Source organism: Equus przewalskii, chromosome 9, assembly GCF_037783145.1.
Source record: "Equus przewalskii isolate Varuska chromosome 9, EquPr2, whole genome shotgun sequence".
NCBI classification, from domain to species: Eukaryota; Metazoa; Chordata; class Mammalia; order Perissodactyla; family Equidae; genus Equus; species Equus przewalskii.
This window is the reverse complement of record NC_091839.1, coordinates 36,365,494-36,375,007: the sequence shown is the minus strand read 5'-3', so window position 1 is coordinate 36,375,007 and position 9,514 is coordinate 36,365,494. Positions and strand designations below refer to the sequence as shown.

Genomic DNA, 9,514 nt, shown 5'->3' with positions numbered 1-9,514 from the left:
ATTTCTAGAAATACTATTTGGTTATTTTACAAATCTGCCTATAAGATTTGAAAGTCTTGTGTTCCCTGAGCATACTTTTGATACTTATTTTATTTCTTTAAACATACTTATTATAAATTCGTCCATAATTAAGATACCTACAGTTTTGTGGCTCTGGTTCCCTAAGTTGTTTCTGATGCCCAGCTCCTGTCTTGGGTGATTTTGTCCTGACAGGCTCGTGTTCTCCTTGGAACTTTATCTGTGGGAGTTCTTTGAGGCCTGGGTTGACAGTGTGGTTTTTGCAGACAGGATTTAGTCATAAATAGGGTGAATTCTAATCTCAAACATGCCTAAGAGTGGACTCGTGCTCAGGAATTCTCAGGTGTGCCTTCCCCCTGCCCCATGCCAGACTCTGAGCGAAGGCCAAGGCAGGCAAGTAGCCTCCCCTGCTGTCTTCCTCTAGAATGCAGATTTTTCCAGGTCATGCACTGGGGAGTGGCAGGGAAGAAGGGGCAGGGATCTCAGGAGTCTCCCATCCAACCTCCTGAGGGTTTTTTGGGTTTTTTTTGTGGGGAAGATTGTCGTTGAGCTAACACCTGTTGCCACTCTTCTATTTTATGTGGGATGCCACCGCACCATGGCTTGATGAGTGGTGCTAGGGCTGTGCCTGGGATCCAAAACTGCAAACTCTGGGCCACTGAAGCAGAGCACGCAAACCTAACCACTGTGCCACCAGGCTGGCCCCCCAACCTCCTGTTTGGCAGGGCCCCAGGCTTGTCCTCTGACCCCGGAATTCCGCAGGTTAAAGCTCGCCCTTTAGTCTAGACCTTCAAGGGTAGGCAGAGGCCTCAGGGAAAACTCTTTCTTCAGCCCTGGCTTACCAAGAGGCTTCGGGATTCTTTCCTATCTCATAGGATTCAGTTATTCTTCTTACAATTCAGCTACGTGTTTAAAAGATTTAAAAAAATATTTATTCAGCATTTTTAGTCTTTTATACTAAGAGAGCTTCTTCTGACATTAAGTCTACCATATTGGAAGAAATAAGAGTTAGATCTTTTTTTTTACTAGAAGAAAAATATGAGTTTTCAATCTTATGTGGTAACTCTTCAGAAGTTACACTCATAGGTCAACTCAGTTTTTTACATCAGTCATAAGCAGGGAAATATGTTAAAAAGTAGCAGAAGCTACCATTTTAGGTGTCTTAATAGTGTAAAGTGCTGCGTGCTTTCCAGGGATGATCTCATTCAATCCCTCCTCACTTTTCTATGAGAGGCATATTTTCATCCTCATAGTAAAGATGAGGGCACTGAAGCTCGTTTAGAGGGAGTCGGGTGACTTGCCCAAGATCACACAACTAAGAGGTAATTCGTAATGTTGGCTTTGGGTCATCAGGAAAAGGTTAAATTATGCTTCATGAAATCTTTTTGGGCTTGGTGCATTGCTATTTTAAAAGGCAGAAAAAGAGGTAATGTATCTTAAACTCTCCATTTAAATTGTGTTGCTGCAGATCAACGTGGTGTTGCTGTATGAAAAGGGTAAGCCTATCGAAGGAATACTGAGGGCGGTTTACCTTGCCTTCTTTACTACTTTGCCTCCTCTGACAAAAATTACTCTTAGATACCTCTCAAGGATTTTTCTGGATATCAAATCCCAGAACACGTTTGTAAGCCTGGATGAGAAGGGAAACTCTGGCCAAGGACTTTAGCAATTTATTGCTGGAAGTGGATCCTCTTTGTTTCATAATACATCGCAAAACACCTTTCTCTCACAACTTGTGCTAACTGTGAGGTATTTGGTTATAGTGTTAATAGAAACTTCTCTCTGTGAAGGTGGTTTTTAAAAAGATTTGTGATTTTTTTTTCCAGTTGAACCTTAGTGTTATGAATTGGACTTGGAAAATGTGACTTTCTTAGTACGTAATTTCACATGATGTTTGAAGTAGTGCTTTCTCAGGTGGTGAGTGTTTAAAGCAAACCTTTTTTTCTGTGACATTGTTTGCTGTTTGCCAGTCTGGGGATAGATATTGAAACTACAATGTCTGCGTGTTTTTCTCAGTCAAGTTTTCTTTATCCTAAAGTAGTCAGTCTCTGTCAGTTCAGGCAAATCAGGAAAAAGATTTCTGGGAAGACACTCTTTGCCCAAATTCAAAAGTAGGTGGTTACGTTGGCCTTTTGAGTCCCTCTGTGGAAGGCTAGTAACTGAGACCTGTGCCGCTGCCTGCAGGGTCTCCACCGGCATTAAATCGTGAGCCCTCCCACGTCCTGATACTTCTAGGTCAAGAACTGAACAAAGAACATGAGTCACCACCACTTTGGAACTTCTCCCCCACGGCTCCCTGACTTGCATCTCAACAAGTCTCCTTTCTCCTGGTCCACTTCCCTTGCCTCTGCAAGCTCTAGCCTCAAGGAGAGGGGTAAGGGAGGCCAGGATTCACACTCACTAGGGTCCTTCTCCCTTTCTGTGCACTATCTTATAATTCTTTTGTCAGTGAATCTATACCAGCAAAGAAGACAGTACACTAGTCTATGTCTCATTAAGTCATCCTGTTAGACCAAACCTTGTGTATCCACAGTGCTTTAATCATCTAAGCTAAACTAAGAACCTATTCTGGAAAATGCTTTGGTCTTTTTTTCAGCTTTTTCATCAAGTAAACTCAGATGTGTTTCTTAGTACCTGATACGATCATTTTCTCATTTGTAAAATAACATTTTTTTTTATTGAGGTAACGTTGGTGTATAACATTATATAAATTTCAGATGACAGCATTATATTTTGAATTCTGTGTAGACTATATCATGTTCACCAACCAAACAGTAATTACCATCCATTATCATACACTTGTGTGAATCACCCCTTTCGCCCTCCTCCTCCCCATATCCTCTCTGGTAACCACCAATTCAATCTCTGTCTCTGTGTATTTGTTTGTTGTTGTTTTTATCTTCTATTTATGAGTGAGATCATTCGGTATTTGACTTTCTCCTTCTGACTTATTTTGCTTAGTATAACACCCTCAAGGTCCATCCATGTTGTTGCAAATGGCAAGATCTCATCTTTCTTTATGGCTGTGTAGTATTCCATTGTGTACATATACCATATCTTTATCTGTTCGTCCCTTCTTGGGCACCTACACTGCTTCCAAGTCTTGGCTATTGTGAATAATGCTGCGATGAACATAGGGGTGCATATATTTTTATGCATTCATGTTTTCACATTCTTTGGATAAATACTCAGCATTTGAATAGCTGGATCATACGGTAGTTCTCTTTTTAATTTTTTGAGGAACTCCATACTGTTTTCCATAGTGGCTGCACCAGTTGGCACTCCCACCAACAGTGTATGAGCGTTCCCTTTTCTCCACATCTGTTCTGACACTTGATATTTCCTGTCTTGTTAATTATAGCCATTCTGATAGGTGTGAGGTGATATCTCATTGTAGTTTTGATTGGCATTTCCCTAATAATTAATGATGTTGAACATCCTTTCGTGTGCCTCTTGGCCCTCTGTATATCTTCTTTGGAGAAATGTCCAGATCTTCTGCCCATTTTTTGATTGGGTTTTCAGTTTTTTTGTTGTTGTTGAGATGTATGATTTCTTTACAGATTTTTGATATTAACCCTTTATCAGATATATGGTTTGCAAATATCTTCTCCCAATTGTTAGGTCATCTTTTCATTTTGTTGATGGTTTCCTTTGCTGTGCAGAAGCTTTTTAGTTTGATGTAGTTCCATTTAGATTTTTTTTTTCTATTGTTTCCCTTGCCCAGTGAGACAGGTACTTGAAAATATGCTGCTAACACTGATGTCGAAGAGTGTACTGTCTACGTTTTCTTCTAGAAGTTTCATGGTTTCAGGTCTTACATTCAAGTCTTTAATCCATTTAGAGTTAATTTTTGTGTATGGTGAAAGATAATGTTCTACTTCCATTCTTTTGCATGTGGCTGTCCACTTTTCCCAGCGCCATTTATTGAAGAGACTTTCCTTTCCCCATTGTATGTTCTTGGCTCCTTGTCAAAAATTACCTGTCCATAGATGTGTAGAGTTGTTTCTGGGCTCTCGATTCTGTTCCATTGATCTGTGTGTCTTTTTTGTGCCAGTACCATGCTGTTTGGATTACTGTAGCTTTCTGGTATATTATGAAATTAGGGAGTATGATCCCTCCAGCTTTGTTCTTTTTTCTCAGGATTCCTTTGGCTATTCAGTGTCTTTTGTTGTTCCACATTAATTTTAGTATTCTTTGTTCTGTTTTTGTGAACAATGTTGTTGGAACTTTCATAGGGATTGCACTGAATCTGTGGATTGCTTTAGGAAATATGGACATTTTAACTATGTTAATTCTTCCAATCCAAGAGCATGGAATATCTTTCCATTTCTTGGTGTCTTTTTAAATTTCTTTCAACAGTGTTTTATAGTTTTCAGTGTACAGGTCTTTTGCCTCAGTGGTTAAATTTATTACTAGGTATTTTATTCTTTTTGTTGCAATTGTAAATGGGATTGTAGTCTTAATTTCTCTTTCTGCTCCTTTGTTGTTAGTGTATAGAAACACAACTGATTTTTGTATGTTGATTTTGTATCCTGCAACTTTTCTGTATTAATTTACTATGTCTAAAAGTTTTTTGGTTGATTCATTCGAGATTTCTATATATAAAATCATGCCATCTGCCAATAGTGACAGTTTCACTTCTTCTTTTCCAATTTGGATCCCTTTTATTTCTTTTTCTTGCCTGATTGCTCTGGCTAGGACTTCTGGTATTACTTTAAGGAAGAGTGCCAAAAGTGGGCGTCTTGTCTGGTTGCTGTTCTTAGAGGGATAGCTTTCAGTTTTTCTCCATTGAGTGTGATATTAGTATGTGGGTTTGTCATATATGGCCTTTATTGTCTTGAGGTACTTTCCTTCTATACCTGTTTTATTCAGAGTTTTTTTCATAAATGGATGCTGTATCTTGTCAAATGCTTTCTCTGCATCTATTGAGATGATTGTGTGATTTTTATTCTTCATTTTGTTAATGTGGTGTATCACGTTGATAGATTTGCGGATGTTGAACCATCCCTGCATCCCTGGAATGAAACCCACTTGATCATGATGTGTGATCTTTTTAATGTATTGTTGTATTCGATTTGCTAGTATTTTGTTGAGGATTTTTGCATCGGTGTTCATCAGTGATATTGGCCTGTAGTTTTCTTTTTTTGTGTTGTCCTTGTCTGGTTTTGGTATCAGGATAATGTTGGGTTCGTAGAATGAGTTAGGAAGCCTCCCCTCCTCTTCAACTTTTGGAAGAGTTTGAGAAGGATAGGTATTAAGTCTTCTTTGAATATTTGGTAGAATTCACCAGGGAAGCCATGTGGTCCTGGACTTTTATTTTGGGGCGGTTTTTGATTGCTGTTTTGATCTTCTTACTGGTGATTGGTCTATTCAAATTCTCTACTTCTTCTTGGTCCAATTTTGGAAGGTTGTATGTTTCTAAGAATTTATCCATTTCTTCTAGATTATCCAATTTGTTGGTGTATAGCTTTTCATAGTATTCTCATAGGCTTATGTTTCTGAGATGTCCATTATAGTTCCTCTTCTTTCATTTCTGATTTTATTTGAGCTTTCTCTCTTTTTTCTTGGTGAGTCTATCTAAAGGTTTGTCCATTTTGTTTTTCTTTTCAAAGAACCAGCAGTTTGTTTCATTGATTTTTTTTTTTCTATTTTTTTTTTAGTCTCTATTTTATTTATGCCTGCTCTGATTTTTATTATTTCCTTTCTTCTACTGATTTTAGGCTTTGTTTGTTTTTTCTAGATCCTTCAGGTGAACTGTTGGATTGTTTATTTGAGATTTTTCTTGTTTTTCGAAGTAGGCTTCTATTGCTATAAACTTCCCACTTACAACGACTTTTGCCATATCATAAATTTTGGCATGTTGTATTTTAATTTTCATTTGTCTCCGGGTGTTTTTTGATTTCTCCTTTGATTTCTTCATTGACCCAGTTGTTGTTCGGTAACATTTTATTTAATTTCCACATATCTGTGGCTTTTCCAATTTTCTTCCTGTAGTTGATTTCTAGTTTCATACCGTTGTGGTCAGAAAAGATGCTTGGTATTATTTCAGTCTTCTTAAATTTATTGAGACTTGTTTTGTGGCATAATATATGATCTATCCTGGAGGATGTCCCACATACATTTGAAAAGAATGTGTATTCTGCAGTTTTGGGACAGAATGTTCTGTAAATATTACTATGTCCATCTGATCTAATGTGTCATGTAAGGCCAATGTTTCCCTATTGATCTTCTGCCTGGATGATCTATCTGTTGGTGTAAGTGGAGTGCTAAAGTCCCCTACTATTATTGTGTTACTGTCTATTTCTCCTTTTATGTCTGTTAATACTTTCTTTCTTTAGGTGCTCCTATGTTGGGTGCATATGTAGTTACAAGTGTTATATCTTCCTGTTGGATTGTTCCCTTTATCATTATGTAGTGCCCTTCTTTCGCTCTTGTTACAGTTTATGTTTTAAAGTCTATTTTGTCTGATATAAGTATTGCTACTCAAAGTTTCTTTTCATTGCCATTTGCATGGAGTATCTTTTTCCATCTCTTCACCCTCAGTTTGTGAGTGTCTTTAGGTCTGAAGTGTGTCTCTTGTATGCAGCATATATGTGGGTCTTGTTTTTCTATCCAATCAGCCACCCTATGTCTTTTGATTGGAGCATTTAGTCCAGTGACATATAAAGTAGCTATTGATAAGTATGTACCTATTTCCATTTTGTTACTTTTTTCTGAGTGTTTTAGTAGTTCTCTCTGTTCTTTTCTTCTTCTCTTGCTCTCTTCCCTTGTAATTTGATGGCTTTCTTTAGTATTATCTTTGGGTTCCTTTCTCTTAATTTTTTCTGTATTTATTATAGGTTTCTGGTTTTTGATTACCATGAGGTTCATATATAATAACCTATGTATATAGCAATCTATATTAAGTTGATGGTCTCTTAAGTTTGACCTCTTGCTAAAAGCTCTACTCTTTTACTCCTCTCCTCCCACATTTTATGTTTTTGATATCATATTTAACCTCTTTTTGTGTGTGTGTATCCATTACCTTCGTATCATAGAAATAGATAATTTTAATACTTTTGTCTTTTGACCTTCATATTAGCTTCATACGTGGTTGATCTGCCACCTTTACTGTATATTTGCTTTTACCGGTGTTTTTATTATTATTTTTTTGATAATTGTCTTATTCCAATTTGTGGTCTTTTCTTTTCCACTTAAGTCTTTTTAGCACTTCTTGTAAGGCTAGTTTATTGGTGACAAACTCCTTTAATTTTTGCTTGTCTGGGAAACTCTTTCTCTCTCTTTCCATTCTGAATGATAACCTTGCTGGTTAGAGTATTCTTGGCTGTAGGCTTTTTCCTTTCAGCACTTTAAATATATCATTCCACTCCCTTCTAGCCTGCAAGGTTTCTTCTGAGAAGTTAGCTGATAGCCTTATGGGGTTTCCTTTATATGTAACTTGTGGCCTTTCTTTCGTAGCTTTTAGGATTCTCTCTTTATCTGTAACGCTTAACATTTTAATTATAATGTGTCATGTTGTGGGCTCTTTGGGTTTGTGTTGTTTAGTACTCTCTGTGATTCCTGTACCTGGATGTCTTTTTCCTTCTTTGTGGTAGTAAAGTTTTCAGCTGTTATTTCTTCAAATAGATTCTCTGCCCCTTTGTCTCTCTCTTCTCCTTCTGGGACACCTATAATATGGATGTTAGTTGTCCCAGAGGTCCTTTAGACTGCCCCCATTCTTTTTAATTCTTTTCTCATTTTTTCTGTTCAGCTTGGGTGATTTCCTCTACTCTTTCATCCAGCTCACTGATCCGTTCTTCTGTATTGTCTGCTGTGCTATTGAATCTCTCTAGTGAATTTTTTATTTCCATTATTGTATTCCTCAGTTTTGATTGGTTCTTTTTTTATATTTTCCAGTTCTTTGTTGAAGTTCTTCCTGAATTCATCCATCTTCTCCTAAGATCAGTGAGCGTCCTTATGACTATTGGTTTGAACTCCTTATCAGGGAGATTGTTTATCTCTGTTTCATTTAATTCTTTTTCTGAAGCTTTATTCTGTTGCCTTATTTGGAATGTCTTCCTTTGTCTCCTCATTTTGCCTCTTTCTCTGTGCTTATATCTGTGTATTATGTAGATCAGCTATGTCTCCTGATCTTGGATTGGTAGCCTTATGTAAGAGATGCCTTATGAGGCCCAGCATTGAGCTTCCCTCCCATCACCAGTTCCAAATGTTCCAGGAGTCTCCCCTCTGTGGGCTACATGTGTCCTTCTGTTGTGGCAGAGTTGCTTTTGCTGCAGGTGCCCAGGGAAGCTAGGCTGTCCCCCTGGCTGGCTGGTTGTAATGCTCAGCTGCATGTGGCTGCTATTGTCCCTTCAGTCACTTTATCAGGTGTGGGAAGCCCCAGCACAGTTGGCTTAAGGGCCTGCAGCATGACTGGTTGATAGGCTCAGGGCCTTACAATTGCTATTGCCTCTGGCCTGCAAAGCCATTATCAGCTGTTTCAGGAGTGCAGCTGGGTGAGGCTGGCCCCAGGTGTGGCAGCACACAATTGTTTCAGGTGTTGGAAGGTGGGGCCTATCCCCTTTGTGGCTGTTTCAGAAGCATGAGTCTTCTGCAGCTCACAAGCCCTGCCACCCACAGGCCCACACACCCTGTCAACACAGTCCTGCTCAGTGCACCTGCCCTGACCCACTGAAGTGGACCCACTCACCCCACTGTAGAGGCCCCACACACTCTTCCAACACAGGCCTTCCCCTCACGCATGCTGTGCCCACAGAAGCAGACCCACTCACCCTACTGCGTAGGTCCCACACACCTCACCTCTACAGGCCCACAAGTTGCCTGAGGGCTGGCTGTTGGGTGGGGCGGGTCCCTAGGGTGGGCTACCTGCCCTGGCTCAGCTGTATTAAATCAGTGCTCTTTAGTGGGTGGGGCAGACTCCTGGGCTAACAGGCTAGGCGCCGAACTCCAATGGCGTCTGCCAGTGTCTGTGTCAGCACGCCTGTACTAGGTCAGAATAATGGCTGCTGCCAATGTCCCAGTCCCTGGGGAGGTGGTCCCAGCCATCTCCTGCCTTGCCAGGATGCACCCAGAGCCTATCGAGTAAGTCTTTTGTCACCAAAGGACTGTGCACCTTTATGGTGATTTTAGGTGTCTTCTCCAAATGGGTGAATTTGTGCTGGGACCCTTTAAGAGCAGGCTTTCCTTTCCCCTTATATCCAATAGCTTTTCTGGGTGTATTCCCCGTTGTTCTTAACAGCCAGCAAAACCAGATATTATGACAGTTATCTTGGTTGTGCTGAGTCCAAAACCTGCTTATTGTGGCAAAGCTCTGCTGCTCAGATCCCCCACTCCTCCAGGAAAGGCTTCATACCTTAAGATTGCTCCAGGCCAAAGTGTCATGGCTAGAAGGTGGCTTTTTTCTCTCCAGAAAGGAATTTCTGCCTTTTCTACCTCAGTGAGCACTGTCCCTTGTTGTGGGGGTTCTTTTTATCCAGTTTTCAGTTCTCTCTCAGGT

At 39.7% G+C, this 9,514-nt stretch overlaps 1 protein-coding gene across 6 annotated transcripts in view; it reads left to right on the top strand.

Moving 5' to 3' along the window:
* UBE3D (ubiquitin protein ligase E3D) overlaps positions 1-9,514 on the top strand; it is a 153,969-nt gene that overhangs the window by 117,151 nt on the left and 27,304 nt on the right. The window lies entirely within an intron of this gene.